Raw genomic sequence first — 22041 nt, 5'->3', positions numbered from 1 at the left:
GATTAGACTTTGAAAAATCACTCACACGAACCTCTACAGGAGGTTGCAGGGGATCTACAGGAGGTACTACAGGAGGATCTACAAGAGGAGACTGAAAGTGGTTTTTGGAGGTTTGAAGGTGGAAAGATGATGGGAAAAGGGAAATGAAGGCTGGATGGAGGTGTTGAGGGGTCTAGGACTCTATCAATGAAGATCAGAAATGAAGGAGATGGTTGGATTTGTTCAAAGGTCAAGAAAACAACTTTGCACAAAAACGCAAAAATTAGGGCAGTTTGGCAAAGTATGGCGAATGAGTGGAGAAATGGTGAGATGTGAACTGATATAGGCTGTGTTATGGAGGAATGATAAGCTGGAATTTTCTACAAGTGAGTTTCACACTTACTTTTCAAAACTGACCCAAGCAAGAACCGGAAAACAAAGTTTTGGCTATTTTGACCTAAAATCTAACCTAAAACCAGATAAATGTTGAACAGAACTTTATGGACAGAAATTTATGCAAGAAATCCATGGTGGATGAATAAGAAAGGATCTAAGCATGTGAATCCAACTGATATCAACTTCTCTAACTCGAAATCTCACACTAGCAATTGCATTGGGAAAGAAAAAACAGTGTTTTTGGTGGCAGCAATAGTGCCTTGATCTCAAATCATGGTCCCAAGGAGGGAGAAAGGAGATCAAGGTCTACTTGGTAGACCTTTCGGATCTTTTTCTATTACTACAGTAAACTATCTAATCAACCTAAAGCAAGAACAATTATTCTAACCATCAAAAGCAACCTAATTAACAAAGCAAGATTAACCTAAACAACAGAAATTATCTCATGAATGCAAGAAAAAAAGCATATAAATACACAAAGGAGGTGTTGGACAGCTTGGGTTGGGTTGTAACCCAAGAGCTTCGGCCCTCTAGGAAAGATCAGAGCTGGTTCAAAACCGGATTCATCTTCATTTATAAAAAAATAGCAGTTACATCACAAAACTGTCTTCAAAAGGAGCTCGAAAATGAGCTGAGTACCAAGCTGCAAAAAAGTGCGAAAATATACTATGAAATGGCTAACCTACTGAGGCTTGAAGCCTTCTTATTTATACAAGTGGGGACTCCCAACAGTCCTCCTAAACTTAAGGAACTCGGCTGCCTAAAACTGAAGATAACAACAACTTTACTAGACTTGCTCGGCTACCCCTTGGAATCATCATTGTGGGCCTTTGTACTCTGAGTTGCTAATGAAGAACTTTAAGGAAGGGCTCATTAATGAAGGAGAGACCCCTTCTATAAGTCCTCATCCTTGTTTCCTCAAGTTTGGCTGCAAATCTACTCATAAATGCCTAGTCTTTGTCCAAAAATGTCCAAAAATCTACAATAAACACTCATTAGACTATGTGGCAAAGTGACTATCCCCATTCACTCTATTGACATAAATATATTCAAAAAGATGCACAAAAATATGGAGAATAGTGGATTAAATGAAAATAATAGGCATAATGAGCCCATATAGTTACCCATTTCTAGGGCTCATCACAAGGGGTGGATCCTGCCAAGGCATTTGGAGGAAAGAGTCAAGAAAAACAAATCGTGGACAAAATGAAGTGCGAGTATGGCTTATTGAAGAAGTCACACGGATACTCTATTCGTTCCATCACTGATAGGGTGATATAGTTTTCTACCCGTATTTTGTCTTGTAATATTATGAGAAAGTGTCACGCGGATGAGGTGTCGATGCCAGTAATTTCCTTTGCTGCACAATGCGTGAACGGGGTGCAGTACCTCTGCAAAGAGTTCCTGTTTAATTGTTGTGAAGCACATGATGATGGCAAGGCATTCCATTATGCCTAGATGATGTTATTGATTTCCCTCATCGCATGGAGGCTCCCATAGGATAGCCAATTCCCTCCATAGGATGATGAGTTACTAGAGGCAACAAAGTTCGCTTCGACGTGGGTGACGAAGGACATGAAAGGGTCATGGAGATAAAGATTTTCTAGTTGCTGGTTGAGATGGAACTTTGCACAATGATCAACTAGAGGCCAAGGCTATCACCAACATTGTTTGTGCAATTAGAGGCCTACACAGAGTTTAAAGTGGAATTTCACAACATATCTATTCGCGTGAGGCGAGATCCTAAGAAAGTATGGTACAAGTTGCCATACCTAGTCACTAATGTAGATGTATAGGTAGTCATGGGAAAATGACCAGTTGAGTGGAGGTAGCCTTCAGATCTTGGTGCAGGAACCATAATGGCTGGGGAAATTTCCCCTGCGTAGGTCATAGTAGCATAGAAGAAAAAGGAAGCTACGCAGGCTACCACTTGAGAGAAAGCAACACAGAAAAATAAAGAGGTTGAGTAGGCCACATCCCAAGAAAAAAAACACAGGAAAAGAAGGAAGTTGTTGCTAAGGTAATTACTGACGAGGAGCGCGCTACGAAGGAGGCCACATTGGAAGTTTAGGAGTTTTCTTCTCAACATACTGCATATAAGAAAGGGTACGAGGAGGAAGGAGGTGGTGGCGAGGAGTAGAGCATTTCCTATAAATTGCAAAAGATGACCAAGGAGACAACTTTTGGGCCCAAGAAGAAGACAAGGTTAGACAAGCATGCACATGCAGATCCAATCACTATAATAAAAAAGGTCATTGGTGAGGGTCATGCCTGTGATAGACCTTTAAGGTCTGTCACCAATGTCACATATGGTGATGACCTTTAAAAAAGCATTGTTGTACGTGTATATAGTGATGGTCCTTTAAGGTTTGTCACCAAAGCCATTTTCAATGACACTTTTTGTGAGGGTCGTTAAAGGCCCATCACTAATTCTCTCTTTGGTGACACTTTTGGTGAGGGTCATTAAAGGCCCATCACTAATTCTCTCTCTGGTGACACTTCTAGTGACGATATTTTATTGATCCTCACCAATGCTCTTTTTGGTTACTTTTGGTGATGGTAAAAAAATATTCATCATCATTGATCATTCCAATGAGTTTTTGATGATGCTTCATGCCTGTGACAGACCTTTAAGGTTTGTCACCAATGTCACATATGGTGACGGTCTTTAAAAAAACATTGTTGTAAGTGTATATAGTGATGGTCCTTTAAGGTTTGTCACCAAAACCATTTTCAATGACACTTTTGGTGAGGGTCATTAAAGGCCCATCACTAATTCTCTCTTTGGTGACACTTCTAGTGACGATCTTTTACTGATCCTCACCAATGCTCTTTTTGGTTAATTTTGGTGATGGTCAAAAAATGTTCATCATCATTGATCATTCCAATGAGTTTTTGATGATGATATGTACCTGTTACTATATTTTTTGTCAAAATATAACGATTTAAGGAAATTCTTGTGGAGTCCTTTTCATTATGTTTCCAAGGTCATAGTGGTTATAGTCAGTAAATTTGTTAAGAAGTAATTAGTGTGTATCATTTCCCTCAAGTCATAAGAATATAGTTTTCCTATGAGTCAACACATGATTCATCTCTATTAGGTTTATTATCTAGAAATTTTCCTTTAAATAAAGTTCCGCTAGTGTGTGTAGGAACTATATTATTTAATACATGATCAAGCTATGTCAATTCTATTAATGAGAGAGACCTAGCACTCCTCAACACTCATGGCACACCTTAACATTCTTTGGAATAGTACACTAACATTCCTTGGCACCTCGCATGTCTTGGAACATCTTTGTACCTGGAACATATTTGTACCTAGAACATCTTGCCATGAGTAGGACACCCAAGCACATGTTGGCATGCCCTAGTATAGCATAACACTCCCCTATCATGTGTTGGCATGCCCTGTAGTCCCTAACATGCCTTGGAACACCTTGGCATAATATTTCATTGACAAACATTAGCACTTGGCACACATTGGCACTTAGCATGTATTGGAGCATATTATTAGTGTGCCTAACATGCCCCTTTTGAAAAAGATAAAGTACCAACTTATTAACCCTCTTATGTGTTCATTTCCTTACATTTTAGATTGGTTATTCCTTTTGTTGCCTTGAAACCCCTTGATGCATATTGGCATACTCTGGCACCCTACACATCCTAACATGTCTTAGCACCAGGCATGCCTTGGCACTATTTGGCACATGTTAGCACACCCCGGAACTACCTAGCATACTCTAGCACTTCTTGACATGCCCTGATATTCCCTGGCATGCCTTACCCATGCTTAGCATACCTTGTCACTCCCTCCTTGGCATGACAACTAGCACTCATTAACACACCTCAATACACTCCCAGCTAAGATATCTTTTCATGCGTTAGCACATCCTGGCTGCATGCTTCCCTAACACTCTAACATTCCTTAGCACTACCAAGCATGCCTTGTCACTCCTTATCTCACTTGGAACTCACTGACACTCCGTGTCATACACTCTTATTCATTCATTTCCATGCATTATGATGTATTTCTCCCTTGTGTTTCCCTAGCACTCCCTAACACTCCATTGCACACATTGGCACACCTTGACACTCGGAACATATTGGCGTGCTTTCCTAACACTCTATCATGCCTTGGCACTTCCTATTATACCTTCTCACTCCCTCCTTAACACACCTAGAACTTACTAACACTCCCTATCACACACTCTTATTCATTCATTTCCATGAAATTGAAACTAGTTCTCCCTTGTATTTCCCTGGAACTCCTTAGCATGTGTTGTTGCCACACCCTAGCACCTAACACATCGTAGCACTTGGGATGTCTTGGCATGACTAACATGCCTTGAAAATCTCTAGCATGTGTTAGCATTTCATGGAATTACGTGCAAACCTTGGCACTCCCTAGTTGTCATGCCCTCATAGATAGCCTTACTTTTTTTGCAACTTGGGAACCCAACCAAGTCATTGAAAAAATAGTGTTGTGCCTAGTCCAAAGTCTCCCTTTGTCTGAAACTGCTTTGTCCATCCCCTTATCACAATTGTAGGCTTTCCTCATGTAATTCCTATTATGAAATTATCCTAACACACTTTGTCCTTGGGAAACCTAGAATTCACTAACACTACCTGATAGACACTCTTATTCGTTTGTTTCCATGCATTTTGACCTAATTCTCCCTTATGATGCCCTGACACTACCCAAAACTCCTCAACATGCATTGAAATTGTCTGGCATGTGTTAGCACACCTTTTCATTCCTTCGCACACCCAAGAACTCCTTATTTATCATGCCCTCACAACTACCCTTATTTTTTTTAGACTTGGGAACCCAACCAAGTCTTGCTTTGACTACAACAACTTGGCTAAGTTAGAGGTACTACAACTATACTATGCCTTGTTTACTAAGAATGACCTATAAATCATCTTAGGTTACTCGTGTCCAATCTTAACTCATCTCACTTAACAAGTTACCAAGTCAAGGCTCACGTCCAACTGTGCCCATAAAAGCAACTAAGCAACATAGTTTACATCTTGACATGCCATAACACCTGGCATATCTAAAAATACCTTACCACTATGTGGCACGTGTTAGCATCCCCTGAATTCCTTGGAATTCTTTGGCATTCTTTGGCACTCCCTAACACACCCTACCACTCCCTGACATGCCCTCGAACTCTAAGATGCCTTGACACTACCTATCATACCTTGTCACTCGTCCTTAGTAGAACCAAAACTCGTTGACACTCCCTGTCACACACTCTTATTCATTCATTTCCATGCATTTGAAACTAGTGCTCACTTTCATTTTGTTGGCACTCCATAACACTCCTTGGCATGTATTGGCACAGCTTAGCACTGACACATCTTGGTGTGTTTCCCTAGCCTCTAGCATGCATTAACAATTCCTAACATACCTTATCACTCCCTCCTTAGCACACCTATAATTCACTTATACTTCTTGTCACAAACTCTTAATCGTTCATTCGCATTCATTATTTTGACCTAGTGCTCCCTTATGTTTCCCTAACACTCCATAGCACGTGTTGGCACACCCTGGAACTTGGCACATCTTGGCCACATACCGCTCTGGCATGCTAGCATGACTTAGCGCTGCCTAGCATACCATGACACTCCCTCCTTAGCACACATGGAACTCACTAACACTCCTTGTCACACACTCTTATTCATTCATTTCCATGCATTTTGACCTAGTTCTCCCTTGTGTTTCCTTGACACTCCCTAACACTCAACACACATTGGCACACCTTGGCACTTAGCACATATTGGTATGCTTCCCTAACACTCTATCATGCCTTGGAATTGTCTAACATATCTTGTCACTCCCTCCTTAGCACAACTGGAACTATTTGACATTGTTTCAAGTGGAGGCACCCTAGGGCTTTGGGTTAGAACCCCAATAGAGCAAAAGAAAACTACAATAAGAAATACTCATACAGCTCAAGCAAGATGCTTATATTATCAAACTACGTAAGAGTGACTGTACTTGGATTTCCTTCGTTCGAGTAGGTCCCGTAGGGTTCAGACTCTCTGCAACTCCTGATGTTCTTCAAACCTGAAAATCATTCAATTCGAACATACATGGCATTATAGAAACAAAGCATATTCACGAAATTAACTTTATATCGTATAAACAAATGATTGATAATACATCAAAATGACATTCATATATGAATTAAACATAATTTGATGCATAAACATAGTTAATTTCGGAAGCAAGACTACATTTGTAGTAAGCTATAAATAACATGGGGAGAATTCACCTGAGTCTTTCTCTGGCTCCAAGTCGAACCGTCCTTTGGATTCATCCTATCCCAGCCTTCAAAAATATTCTTCCATCACCAACACCATGATATCTCAAGAAAAAGGAAGGATATCTATAATCAAGGAAACAAAGGTTTGCTGAAGCTTGGGGAAGTGCATGAGGCACAGGGATTCATCAAACTCAGTCAGGGATAATCTCAGTATAATAACTCTATCTCTTCTTCTCCTTAAGTACTTCCCATAGAAGTCTATTTATACGTCTCCCAATTAGTTTTTTAGTTGGGAAACAGTTGGGCCACGGGAAATAGGAGGTAATCAATAGGTAAAACCCATGAACTCCGTCCATAATTAAGGAAATTTAATAATTAAGGAAATTTATTTTTTTTAAATCTTTTAATACATATATGCAGTTTGGATATTGACTGACTTGCATGTACACACTTTTAGCTCAAGGAAAAGTAGCGTACAAGGAATAAAATACTATCTTTTATATATTTGGACCAAGTCTAGAGGGAGGGGTTGCCCTAGGCCATAAACAAAGCATCACATATACCAAGAGTGGTAAATGGTGCTATAACAGATGCCCCCTAATATATGAGGTTGGAAGGGGTACATGATGGCCGAAATGTATTAAGTGTATGGAAAGAATCATGCCGAGACTGAGAAGGACTTTTCTAGAATTCAGTCTACCAAAGCCATCAAAAGAGATCAGAAAGATACTGTTGTCTGAGGCAGGCATACCCATGCTCATAGAAAGTAAAGCATGTCCACATATCAAGTACAAGTGGATCCAATATGTATACTATTATAACGGAACTGAAAGTACATAATGGATCATCTGATTGTGATTTAAAAAGTACATGTTTGAATATCACATATAAGAAGATGATCAATGATGCTGAAGGATGAAGCTGATCACTGATGTCAAAAACTGATCCCAATAATACCAAATGAACATGATGGAATAAAATGATACCACATCGCAACTCGGATGCCAGCATATAAGATGTAGCTGTGAAGAACTGCAACATATAAGGTGGATGGTATCAACTAGCTACAACATGAGCAACTGACAAGTGAACCAAAAGATGATGATGCAACCCGAGGTCTTCACCAACTGCAGCGGTACATTTCTACACAATGGGAATGAATGATCCGAGGTCAAATACATGAGAAATTGTTTTATTACTGGTCATTGATGTATACCGTTAACAAACGCGAGACTACTCACCGATAATGATAATGAGAGTCAAGGTACCCAGTACAATCTAACAAGTGCAAATGAATAAGCTGAAGTCGAAAACTTGAAAGAATCTATCAATCACGAGATAATGATGGTTTCACACTGTCAATAGTGAAGGAATATACCACTGATGACTGCAAACCCCAAGGTACTGCCAAATGGACTCTAGATCTTTTTACCAGAGAAAATGAGTTGTAGTCGATAGGAAAAGATCTGCTAGAAGGAAGGCATTAAGGCATCCTTCATCAATCTAGCACGAGTGTAACCCATAGGCCAATAATGTGGAAGGAATCGGATGAAAAAGATGTAGTAACCCAAGCGAAGCATGTTTCAAGCATACACAAGATGTAGCTAGCGCACGATAGAAACCTCTGAACCAACCAATAAGGAACGCTGACACAGAGGTGAGGAATCCACCAATAGGGTCAAATGGAAACCAAGGAACTGCACAAATCCAAATGTGTGACAATGAAAGATGATGTCGAACACAAGGGAAACCACTCAGTCAAAGACCCATGATACTGATCGATGTTGAGCACAAGGTGACCTATCAATAATGAAAATAGGGCCAGGGTGCGGCTCTAGGTCTGCCCTAAGAGAAATTTGTCGTAGTCAATAAGGATAAAACCTGCTAGCAAGAAGTCAATGGAGACCTTCTCAAACTGGCTCGAGCAAAGGACTAATATAAATGATGTGATGACATACATGACACTGACAACTAGGGATGGCTGACTGAAAAATAGGTCAAGAGACACCGTAGAGAGGTCGACTCAGGTTTACTTCCCTTGAACAAAAGCACAAATCAGTGATGACTATATGGCAGCATATGATAACTATGTATAAGTTTGTCATGTAAGAGGCATAAGAAAACTCTCCATATGATTGGAAGAGGTAACCAATTGAAGGAGTACTGACTTAATAACAAGGTTAAGGCGCTCCTAAGTCAAACTAAATCCCACCCCAATGGAGGAGAGACTGTCTTTTGAGTTCTTTGTTCATGGGTGACACAACTGACTCTAGCTGCCAACAAAATATGGAAATGTCATCCCATTCCTGCTCTTTTTGGAATATATATATTTTTTGTCTTTTTATTTCAGCTAGAAAAATAATAAAATAATTCTATAGTATAGTGGAAAGAACGAGTGTGAGAGAAACAGATGATTTAGGTACTGGGAGGGGAACATTCCTATGCTCAATGCAAGGAGGTGAAACTAGTCAAGGACACTCAAAGGGATGCTCTTTCCACGGGTAAAAGGATGCGTCAAGTTGCAGAAGCTAAGTGATTGCATGGTTGACTTTGTAGAAGACATGGTCAAATAAGTGGCTTAAACACAATTCCAAGTGAAGCCGGCTCAAGGCCAAAAGGTGCAGATAGTCAAAATGCAATGCAGTAGTACAACTCAACACAAAGGAGCCTCTAGGGTATAAGGCTAGAAATTAGCACACAAGAAAGTAGAATGTGTTTTCAACGCATCAGTCATGGCAGGACTAAAAAGGACTCCTAAGCCTACTCAGTATAGCAGCATGGGAAACCAATGCCAATGAGGTTATAACTAAGATGCCCATGTAAAGGATGGCTCTACCATCGCATCATGATTTAAAAATCGGTGAGTGAAAATGGTTTGCTAACTAAGATACGATGGGGTCGACCCTACAACTAATGTATCTCTGAATGGAGGCTAGTATGCAAGATGCAGCAGAAAATGGTTTTCCCTAACCTAAATGCTAGTGAGAGAATGATACCTGTTATGCTCCTATACCAATAGGTGTCATATTTCATGATTGACTTGATTAGCTCTGCAATATGTACATACCTTTTCTTGCTGCAAAGGTTTTCCATATTGTCAAAAAATCAGAAAATTTAAAAAATGTAAAGAGGGTATGCCCTAAAAGAAAGATCAAAGGGCAAAAAGAATGAAATGGTCAAAAAATGAAAGAAATGAACCCCAAATCAAATAGACCAGGAAAGTGTGCAAGTCCAAAATGCCACTACTATTCTATTTTTGCAATAATCTGATGGTGTGCAGCTTGTTGATTTATGCCACTAATGATGAATGGCCAAACAACTTAATCTTGGCTAGTTCATGTTTCAATTTCCTGTTTTAGAAATAGAGAATAAAACTCTGTCCAAACTGTTTAAACTTGGCAGATAAGTAGATAGGTAGAGAAACAAAGGAGCTCAACTGCTAAATTCGAGCCTTTGGGAGAAATAAGTGCAGATTTAGATAGGCTTATCATGAAGAGAAAAGAAGATTGTTGAGGGTTTGCCAGTCCAAGTGCACCTAAAGAAAAATAAGAAAAAAATGTTAGGCACAGTAGGCTGGGTAGGCAGTTTTAATGTTGCAGAAAAAAAACTTATGATTGATTTTGTCTCTCAAAATGTTCATCTTACTATTATCACAAGTACAGCTCAAGTGAGGCATGACTAACTTCCCTTCACACTTCTCCCCAATCACTTACTAATCTCCCCCCAAGGATATTAAGATCTTCTTAATATCACTAAATCACTCCATCTCATTTCATAAAAAAGCCTGAGTAAAACTACATCCTTACTTTAGGCAAAGAGCCACATTTCTTGTGTAAATCCCTGTTTTCCCTTTTTTGCCTAAGTTTTCCAACATTATACTTAGCACCCATTTACTTTCAAAAAGGTTTCATGTTAGCAAACTAACATTTATTATACATATCCCTTGTATAAGTTACCCATTCCCGTATTATTAATATATTAAAATCCCTATATTCTAATATTCCCGCCCTCGGTTGATATACAACCATATATCCACTTATTGGGATTTAAAGGTTTATTTGAAACCTTTAAATAACCTAACCTGTCGTGCCCGCAAGAATTAATTAACATATTGTTAATTAATAACTTAAACCACAACCCTGATAACCAATAAAATCACGCCCGATATCGTTAATTTAACGTTAATACGAGCGGGCCCCCTGCGCATTAACCCCCCTCCACCTCCATTGACCGCCAACCGTCAGATCTCGGCCCTCGCATCTGATGGCCAAGATCTATATCGCGACCCCCTCCACCGCAGAAGTTTACCACCTCGGGAAAGGGTGGTATTGCGCCCGTACTCAGAACGCGTGTCGACCTCCCGCCTTGCTCGCTGCCTCCCCACCTGAAACCGCTTAACCCCATAAGCTGTGCAGGAGGAAACCCCTTACCACTCCTGCACTAAACAATAGGACGTCCCATCCTGATGACGTCATACCACTAATTAATGCCAAAATCACCCGCCAAAGCCAAATTTTGTTAAATTGTTGGGAAAAATGTCATTTTCATTCATTTTCTCTGTGAACTATTTACATGCAAAAAATGTCTGGTTTGTATAAATTTTGAATAATAAACACATATTCAATAGAGATTATCCCGATTATACACTATTGTGAAAAACATGCATAATACATAACCTCCTTTACGTTGATCATCAATTTACAGAAGCAGAAACAATAACATGTGCACATAGAAGCATCAATCACACATATCAATACAGTATTTTCCCGGGGAAAGCATCTCGCTAAAAACCCCAACTATCTGTATATTATATTGATTGAGAACATGTAACAATACATAGTACAATACTCCTCAAGTATCCAGCACTATCTCCACCTGTTACACACAATACAACTGAGATCTAATCTCCAAATCTCCTCCGCTGCTTGCCTGCCTCCACTGCACAATACTTGCTGAGAATGAATGAGAATGGCTGATCCAAACTCCTATTTACCTTGTGAAAATCACCCACACTATAAATCACGTGAGCACAAGCTATATTTCACTTGGTATTGGCCCACACTATGTAGAGATCATTGGCATAACTCAATCCCATGCATGTGCACAATTTCATGCACAACTGATAGCAATCTCAACCTCTAACACCTGTCTCCACTGAACTGTACATGCACTGAGTTAACTGATGTATTCTTCAGTTGCATTATGAGTTAATAATTAGTGAATTAATTAATAATCAATTCACACAACTCATCACTTAGACTATTGATCAGTTAGACTAAATACAACTAGTTCAACCAAGTCAAACTGAACACAACTCCATCAACAGCTCATCCAACTCCACAAGAACTCAATCACTGAATTTCTAACTGAAGTCCTTCATGCAATAGCTCAAGTAACCCATAAGAGCCACGTATTTCCTTCTGGCAGCTGCATATGCCACATTCGTAGCTCGAACTGAAGTTCTCCAAGAGGATAAGATAAAGCTTATAGTCTAAATATTATTATGAGACAATAATATTTGACTTTTCTATTTTTGACTAGCAGTCTAAAAATAGACTCTGATCACTCCTGCTATGATCCAAAAATAGACTTTGTGCCATAATTTGCCTATGGGCCCACTTAGTGAAGGTGACTCCTTTCCACTAAGCCCCATCATCTTTTTGCATTCTCAACAAGAATTTCTTGTTGCACACTTTTCAACACGGTTTATTGCTCGAGCGTCCAGTCCAGCACCTGGCCAACAAATTTCAACATCGTGCTCTACAACTCGTCGGTCAACCTGCGAATTGCACTATTTTTCTTTCTAAACACAGGTATTTACCCAACTTGCCTCCCGAACCTGTAATTTCATTTTTCCTCGGTCAATTTTACCCAACAAAGCCAAATTCCAGTAAAGTCAATCCGTAGCTCTCAGAGAAAGACACCCAGAACTGTTGTTTTTCCCATTTTCCTACAGAAGCCCGACCTCCAGTTTGAAAACACAAGAACCAAACATGGAAGCTCCCATAGCCCTGAACGTGGCACCCCTCAATGCGCCTCATAAAGACCTGGATTGGTTACCCTTGGCTGACAGAGATTTTCAAATAAAAGAGTTATCTGGTGATATGAACCATCTCCAGGCATTTTTCCGAATTAGGAATAGTCATCTGAGCAACTCTGATATCTATGGAATATGGGAATCTAATCTTCCCAGGTATTACCTTCCCTCAGTCAATGTGTTCCCAGATATTATTCACCAATGCTGTGCCAACTATGACCCTGTCAGTAAAGCAGTTATGACCCCATCCCAAACTGTTCTCTTTTACATAACTGCTGAATCTATCAATGAGATGTTACACTTCCATCCCACTCAGCCCCTTGCTCCTCTTTCCATGGGATTTTTTCTTGAGCAAGGCTCTCAATTTCCCAATTTAGAAATAACTCGGATTGCTCAATTATTCATGAAACTAGATTTCCAGCCCCAAGGCCCACCTCCCTATGTGCATTCCTGGTTCACTGAAACATGCAGGCTTATTCTTGACATGATATCCTTTATCTTGGGATTCAAAACCAGTGAATTTGTTGATGAGACCATCTTAGTTATGTTGTCAATGTTTACTCCAAGACAGCCCCCTGCTATCAAATATGATTATGCCTCTTTCATTACCAACAAAATCAATGAGCAATTCATAAATCTGGACAGAGAAGGAGTCTTCAAGTACACCGCATTCATATACGACCTTCTGCTATATTATTAGCTAGACAGCTTTTCATTTCCCATTAGGAAGTTGGATTCCAAAGGAGAGCAGAGGTCTGTGATATTTTGGACCTTAGTTTTCCACAATGTTTGTGAATCCCCTTATACCTATTGTGAATTCATTGACTTGTTTGTGCATCCAACCTCCACCCTATTGATAAGAGCTCCTCCTCCTAGGCTCTCTGGTGATATAAAGAAGATTTTACAGCTTTCCAGACAATACAAGATAGGTGACTGGTACCTCTACCAAAATCATACAGAAATCAGAATATATGGCTGTGAACTGTGCCCTTTCAAGCTGCCCAAATATGTGCCCATGAGACTATTTGCACTAGAGTATTTCAGGCAGCTTATCAATGCAGATTTAACCCACTTTTGCAATGCAAAGAAAAAGGCTCAGCTGAGAATAAAAAACCAGTTAGGCCCTTTTATCATCCATAAGAGGGAAGCATGGGAAGATGCTGATAAGATATTAGGGGAAGACCTTAAATTGAAGAAAAGTTTCTGGTGGGTGCCATATGACCCAAATAGCTTTATAAGTGACAAAAAAGTAAGAAACAGGCTATTGGCTTATATACATCATAGGATCCCTGAAATTGAACAGTTTTCTAATTAGGATGAGTGGGTAGAGGGTACATTAATAGAAGAAATTATTGAACAAGAAAAGATGGAAAAAACTATGAAAGATCTTGAAAAGACCCTTGACCTGGACTCTTTTGGACAGGTGTCTTTCAAGCTACCTCAGCAAACCGGAGTGGGTACATCCTCTACTGGAACTTCACAGCAGCTTGTACAAGAAACCAGCACACCAGTTATAGGGTCTTCTAAGGGCAAGGAAGTGGCAGCCATGGAGCAGCAAGCAATGACTGATCAGCAGGGGAAAATTCCTCCGGTCCAAACCAAAGTAGCAGAGATTCCTGCATTACAGACTCCTCTAAATGAGGAAAGAGGCAAGAAAAGAGACAGGGAAGAAGCCACACCTATCAGTGGGCCTGCAGAACAACCAGGGGAAAAAAGGCAAAGACTCAATCCTCTGTCAGAAGAGGAAATCTTTGAAGAAACAACTGAAAGTTTAAAAGGGGAAAAGATAGCCAGCCAGCAGACATCCCCGGTGGTGGAAACATCAACTAGCTCACATAGGCAGGAGCTAGAAAGGCAGCATAGTGTGGAAGTTTCATCCACTAGGCCACCAAGTAAGCAGGCCTTTGACATCAAAAGGACGTTCACAGAGATAAAGGCTAGAAACGACCCACTAAGGCTACAGATTTATAACCAGTATCTTAAGATGGCCCCCACAAACCAACAAAGGTTGATGTCTGCCTATGACATTAAGGAGGGAAAAATGATCATGAGTTATTTTAAGCCCAAGGTGCAGCAACCACAATCAGCAGCTGATTACATCACGACGAATTTGGAGGTCTTGGCCAAGGATATTCATCCAATGGACCAGATTGAGCTTCATAAACAGACTGGAGAGATGGTCTACTCCACACTAGCTGATAAAGCAATGTTGGCTCATAAATTACAAAACTCCTTGAACAACACCTCTGCTCAACTAGATTTGGAGAAAGCCTCTTCTCTTGCTAAGGACAATAGGATAAAGTCTTTGGAGGAGATCATCATTGAACTGGGACATGATCCCAAAGATGCTAAAGGCATAAAGGCACTGATGAAGAAGAAAGAAGAGGACATTGCTGCCCTCAGAAAACAGTTGAAACTGCCTCCTTCTATGCATCCACAGACTGCAGAAGTTGTACAACAGAAATCTAAAGAGGACATGATGGACCTGCTCATGAGACTGAATGAGAGATTGAGTGAGACAGAGCAGGCATTGGAGAAAGCTCTACAAGAAAAGCAGGGAGAGTCGACCTCCCAGCCACCTGAAGTAGTCCCAACAGTCACTACTTCCCCCTCCACACTTATAATAGCATTGCCTCCCACTATCCCGGCATCAACAGCAGAGATCATCACAGGTACCTCAACAACTGCAACAGCAACAATAACAACAACAGCACCAGGCAACAATACTACTATGAGTATAGAACAGCTGATAAAAGCCATGGAATAATTAAAGCTACAAGTATCAGAATTGAAACTGGTCAAAGAGCAATTAGCAAAGGTGGAAAATAATTATGATAAATCCAAAATGAATGTGGCAGAGAAAACAAGGGAGGTCAAAACATTGGAGAACAAGGTGAGAGCATTAGAAAATGATCTCTCTCTGGATAAACCTCTAGCAGAAATCAAAGGAATTTTGTGGACCAACATCAATCAATCCCTTAGTAATGTGTGGAGATCTATCCAAGTCATCTATGAGCAGATTGACCTAGTAAGAGCGGCCCAAGTAGAGATTCAAAAGGCAAGGGCTTTATTGGGACAGATGCCTGAACAAGCTAACCGGCTAATACATTTTTTGAACACCAAGACCAGTGAAGAACTAGAGGCACTGGAAATCAGAGACAGAACAGGCACCATTCTAGAAATCAAGAGAGTTCTAACCATGAGAAATCTGATGCAAAATTTGGAAAGGAGATGCCAGGACATGCAGGTGGAGATTGATTCTTTCACAGAAAAGTTTACAGTCTTGCATAGAAAAGGTTTGCAAAGTCCTTTGAGGAGTAATGATAATCTGATGAGACATGTAGATTACACGCAAAAGTTGAATAAATATGCTGCTAATCAAGTTAATACATCATCAAGTACTTCAGGAGAGAAGGCACTTCCATCTGGCCAAGCCCTATATGACAGCCTGGAAAATTTATTCTACATTGAGCACGAGGTAGAGCAACTGTTTACCATCCCACCTAATTTCTTCAGATACACAGAGACTGACGAAACTTTGAGGAAGAATTATAGACATAAATTACCAGGACCGCAGTGGTGGCAAAGTATGTTAGAGATTATATAAACTTATCTTTGGTGTCTTTGGTCAATTGAAAATTTTGGACCATCTACTATAATTCGAAGAACAGAAATGAATCAGAGTCATGCATGCGGTCAAAGCACATCACATCAGAGTTGAAGAACATCCGATGTAGGATGGAGCAACTAGAACAGAGTATCAGTGGAAGACGGCCGTAAACCGATTCATAGCACCTACCTCCGGTACATCTCATAAATATGGAACAGCCAACACAACATCAATTTATTGTTCCCCTGTTTTCGAGACTGTCTCTATCTATCTCTTTGTAAAACGCATTAATCATCACCAGATATTATTTTTTTCAAATATTTTGTAAGATATTTTATATTTTTGTATAAATACCCCCCCAGACGAAGTATTTGGGGTTGGTGGGTGTTCATAATTTCTAACTGTAATACTAAAGTTTTCTGGAATAAAAGGCTGCTGGAACCATTTTTGTCTAGCTTACTAGATAAGGAATCGATGCTAAGGACCATGTTACAGAATTCTTGAATCATCTTATGGATCAATAAGTCCTTTCTAACTTGTGTTTTACAGTTTCTTTGTTTTCTATATCATCTATGTTTCATGATCTAAATAGTAGAGAGAAAGAATAATTCAGAATTTGCTTGATTGCACTCTGTCTTTAGTCTTTATTATTTTCTGTGTTTTCTTCAGAATTAGAATAAACAGTGAATTCTTAATTGCTCCTGTTTCCCCTGATTCTTTCATTTTGAATATTTTCTAAGGAATTCTTAATTGCTCCTTAACAGTAATCATCCATTTTCCCTCTATCAAATATGATGAAGGATTCTTAATTTCCCTTCACCCAATTGACTCCATTCCCTCTGATTCTAGCCTATAAATTGTTCCATATTTGAGTACCTTGCTCTGTGATACCTCCTCTATTAAGAAACCTAATCCAGGAAGCTATCCTTCTTTGACTCCATCATGCCCAATGGACTGAAACTCTTCAGTTTTACCTCACTGTTCTATTGAATCTCCATTCCTCCAACCAAAACTAAAAAAAAACCCCTTGTACTTCATAGCTAGCCTAATATATCTCAAAACAAAGCTAAACTATAAAGAGAGAGCCCTCTCTAGATGCAGATTGGTTGGAATCTGTATCTAAAAGATTGGTCTGTGGTTACCCCGGTCGTATTCCCTTTCTTACAATTTTTGGGAACAACCTGAGTGATAACATCATTGGCGACTCCACTGGGGACCTGAATAGTTTGTCTATTATATCCATTCTTGACCAGTCCCTTTTTTTAAGAATTCTTTAAGAAAATTTAAAACTCTTACATTTAGAAACTCCTAGAAGATACTGTAAAAAGTTGTATTGTGAAAATATTTCAAGAAAAACCAAAAACATACTCAGAAACTGGCTCCAAAGAAAAAAATCTGTTACACCATATCAAATCCGGATCCCAAACCCCCGTCTGTCTTTGAAAATCCTAATCTGATTCCTGAAATCCTTAGAAGCCAGGAGAGCCAAGTACATTCTGCTAGTTCACCCTGTGACAAAAATTTGCAGAACACTATCCAAACTGACCTGACTTCTGGAAAAACACAAATCCATTCTACCATTGTTGTAGCTTCTTCAAGCTCACCATTAGCACTTCAAACCCTCCTTTCCACTCCTCCATCCACAACTCACATTTCCATTGTTATCCCTGCTCTTCCAGTTGTCACCCTTATATCTGCAAACATGGCAAACCGTTACACTCCCCTACAATTACCTGCAAATCCAAGGGCTATGCCTCAGGACTATCAAAGAAAAGTCACCTAGTTTGATGGTACTGGCACTTACACAGCTCAACAACATACTAAGAAGATGACAGACTATTTTGAAAACTATGAGATTGATGATGATGATGTCAGAATGAAAGTATTTATTCAAAGCTTAACTAGAGATGTTAGAACCTGGTTTAGAGCACTCCCTACAAACACTATCGCTGACCCAGAAGCCCTTTATCAGACCTTCTTGAATAGATGGTAAAGAATAAAGATCCTCTCCACATTTTATCAAAATACGAAAACTTGAAGAGAGGTCCACAAGAAACTGTTCAAGATTATTGTACCAGATTTAATAATGTATACAATGCTATTCCTCAGAATCTCAGACCTCCTCCAGATTTAGCCTTGATCAAATTCCCTAATTCATTTGATTCTGATATGGCATATCAACTTAGGGAAAGAGCTCCTCGAAGCTTAGAAGACATGCAGAGTATAGTTGTCAGTGTTGAGGCCAACCTGATTTCTAAATGAGCTCGAGCTAGAGCTAAAAGGAGGAAACCTTTGAAAGAAGTATCTTCTGCATTTGAACAAAAATTAGATGCTATTATTAAAGGAATTGATAGACTTGGTGATAGAGTAGAAACAATTGAGAGGAAATCCCCTTGGGATGGTCAACCGAGCAATACTGGGAGAAATCCAAACTTCAGAAAAAACCAGAACCCTAATACTGGAAAGGCTGGTCTAGACCAAAACATTAGGCCCCCATTCCAGGAAAATTATGCTGAAGCTTCAACTTCTAGTGAACCAACAGAAGATACTCAAATTAACTTAATGGGGCTCAATAGTGAACAGAAAATTTTCTTGACCCAAGAAGACCAAGAAGCTCATACTCTCAATCAATTCCAAATTCAATCAGGTGAATCATTTGATTTTAGGGAGGGATATGATACAGCCATCTATGAAGTTCACAAGCAATACAATCTGAGGAGCAGAAGGATAGATGTCCCTAAAACCAATAAACAGAAAGAAACCAGGCAACCTAACAAACCTAAGGTCAAGAACCCCCCTGTACAAACCCTTCCTAGAACAGGTCCTAACCCAAATAATCCAACAGTTGAAGATGTATCAGACAATCAACAACCTTCCACTTCTACTCCTCCCAAAGGAAAGGTGGAAGAACCTCCATAAATTGAGTTGGAAGCAACTTCAGCCCATAACAACACTCCTATAAAAGAGAAAGACACAAAAAATACAACAGAAAAAGAAAATCTCACTGCCCGAAATGCAAAAATGCAAACAGAAAAACCTTTCAACCTTGAGACCGAAATAGGCAAATTAAAGATAGCAATTCCATTGTTAGAATTGGCTAAGCATGATGTCTACAGAGATCAAATTAGCAGATCACTTCAGATTTCAGAAAACAAAGATGCAGTAAATGTCTTGGATGACCAGCCTGAATTAATTTTTGGCCCTGAGGTAAATGGTAAATCAGTAGATGGAGGGGTTCCTCCTTTCTATGTAAGTCTAAACATTCATGATAAGATACTTCATAATGCAATGTTTGATTCTGGTGCTTCTCATAACTTAATGCCTAAATCTATAATGGAGAAGTTGGACCTAGATATTACCAGGCCATACAAAGACTTATTCTCTTTTGATTCAAGCCAGGTCAGATGTCTAGGATTGATCAAAGATTTATGTGTATCATTAGTTCAATACCCTGCCAAGACAATTTTAATGGATGTAGTGGTAGCTGATATTCCACCAAAATATGGCATGTTGTTGTCTAGATCTTGGGGTGCAAAGCTCCAAGGATCTTTACAATTGGACATGTCCTATGCTACCATTTCAGTATTTGGTCAACCAAAGAGATTGTATCGAGAAACCCTAATGAAATATGTGGTAAGTAGTCAAGAGAAACCCCAAAATTTTCCCATCTACTCCATGCATTCTGACATGGACTCCTTCATCCTATACAATGCTGAAATTTATCCCCCAACTGATGTCAAGGCTTTAGCATTAGAACAAGAAAAAATCATAAATGAAAAATCTAGTGTTCAAACTCAAGAAATTTCTGAAATAATTGATATAACAGACACTCAAGAGAAACTAGACGAAACTAAAAATCCAGATTTCCCTAGTAAGCAAATTTCTAAGACTCCTGATACTAACCATGAACATAAGATCCTTTGGTACTTGGAATTTGATGGATCAATCAATAAACTAGGAGCAGGAGCAGGAGTTTGGGTACACAATCTAGAAAATGATCATGCTGAAGGGCATGCATACAGGTTGAACTTTAGATGTACCAATAATATGGCTGAATATGAAGCCCTCTTGCTAGGACTCAAATTGATCAAAAGTTTAGGGGCAATTAGGGTATCAGTCTTGAGAGACTCTGATTTATTCATTCAATAGATAAAGGGAAAGTTCCTCACAAACGATTCCAGATTAAAATATTACAGAGGGGAAGCAATCAAAATACTCAATACATTTCTAGAAACACACCTTGCCAAAATTCCAAGAAAACATAACTTGCATGCCCATAGTTTGGTAGCATTTTCCAGCACTTGTAAACTGCCATTTGAACCCAGTCAGATTAGGCACAGGCCAACCATACCTGATAATGTAAAAAACTTGCAAGTGTTTGACAGCGACACTCAGATTAACAATTTCTTGACCCTAAAGGAAGAATTTTGTAACACTAATATGGACACGGACACCATTGGAGAGGTTGACCAAATAGACAAAATTGAAACAGACATTGCAGCAGAAACTGCAACACGAATACTTCACCCAACGAAATTTACCAAGGAAAAGTTGCAAGATCTTAAAGAAATAGACATTGATGAAATTATTGAGGGGGAACCTGAAGTTATTGATTTAAAAGACAACTATTTGCCCATGGGATTAACTCCTTTGGAAGATTTCTTTGATTCTAATGATATTCCAAAGAAACCCAAAATGTAGCCTCTAAACACAGACATTGAAGACTGTAACATAGGAACTGAAGAAAATTCTAAGATGATAAAACTATCCAAAACTCTGCCTCCTGACCAAAAGCTTAAATATGTTGAATTGTTCAAGGAATTCCAGGATGTTTTTGCATGGAGCTATGAAGATCTCAAATCTTATGACACCTCTGTGATTCAACATAGGGTACCCCTCAAAGAAAATCAGAAGCCATTCAAGCAAAAACTCAGAAGGGTAAACCCTGTACTACTCCCTCTAATTGAAAAAGAATTCAAAAGAATGTATGAAGCTAGGATAATTGCACCTATCAGGTTTTCAGAATGGGTCTCTAATTTAGTGCCCACTAGGAAGAAAACAAGAGAAATCAGATTGTGTGTCGATTTAAGGAATGTAAATAAGGTTTCCTTAAAAGACCACTACCCCTTACCTATGATGGACCACATTTTACAAAGGGTAGTAGGTGCCTCTAAAATTTCACTTTTGGATGGGTTCTCAGGCTTCAACTAGATTCTAGTTCATCCTGATGATCAGGAAAAGACTGCTTTTACAACACCATGGGGAACTTTCAAATATGTGAAAATGCCATTTGGACTCAAGAATGCAGGGCAACCTTCCAATGGGAAATGGACATAGCTTTTGCAAAAGAAATTCATGATTTTCTAGTCATATACCTTGATGATCTTACTGTGTTTTCCAAATCAGATCAGCAGCATCTAGATCATCTGAGACAAGTGTTTTTAACATGCCGAAAGTACGGTATTTCCTTGAATCCTAAGAAATCCTTGTTCGGTCTAGAGGAGGGAAAACTGTTAGGTCATATAATCTCCAAAGATGGCATCAAAATTGATCCTGATAGAATAGAAGCCATTTTACAAATACCCCCTCCCAGAAATGTCAAAGAACTTCAAGCTTTCCTAGGAAAATTAACTTTTTAAGAAGATTCATACCCAATCTGGCTGAGCTAATTAGATTGCTGAATAATATGCTAAAAAAAGATTCCAAGGTTAAATGGACAATAGAATCCAAACAAGCATTTGAAG

The sequence above is a fragment of the Pinus tabuliformis genome, chromosome 7 (genome assembly GCF_031772625.1).
Source record: "Pinus tabuliformis cultivar Carrire ecotype Pingquan chromosome 7, CPIR1, whole genome shotgun sequence".
NCBI classification, from domain to species: domain Eukaryota; kingdom Viridiplantae; phylum Streptophyta; class Pinopsida; order Pinales; family Pinaceae; genus Pinus; species Pinus tabuliformis.
Note: the sequence above shows the minus strand (reverse complement) of the source record.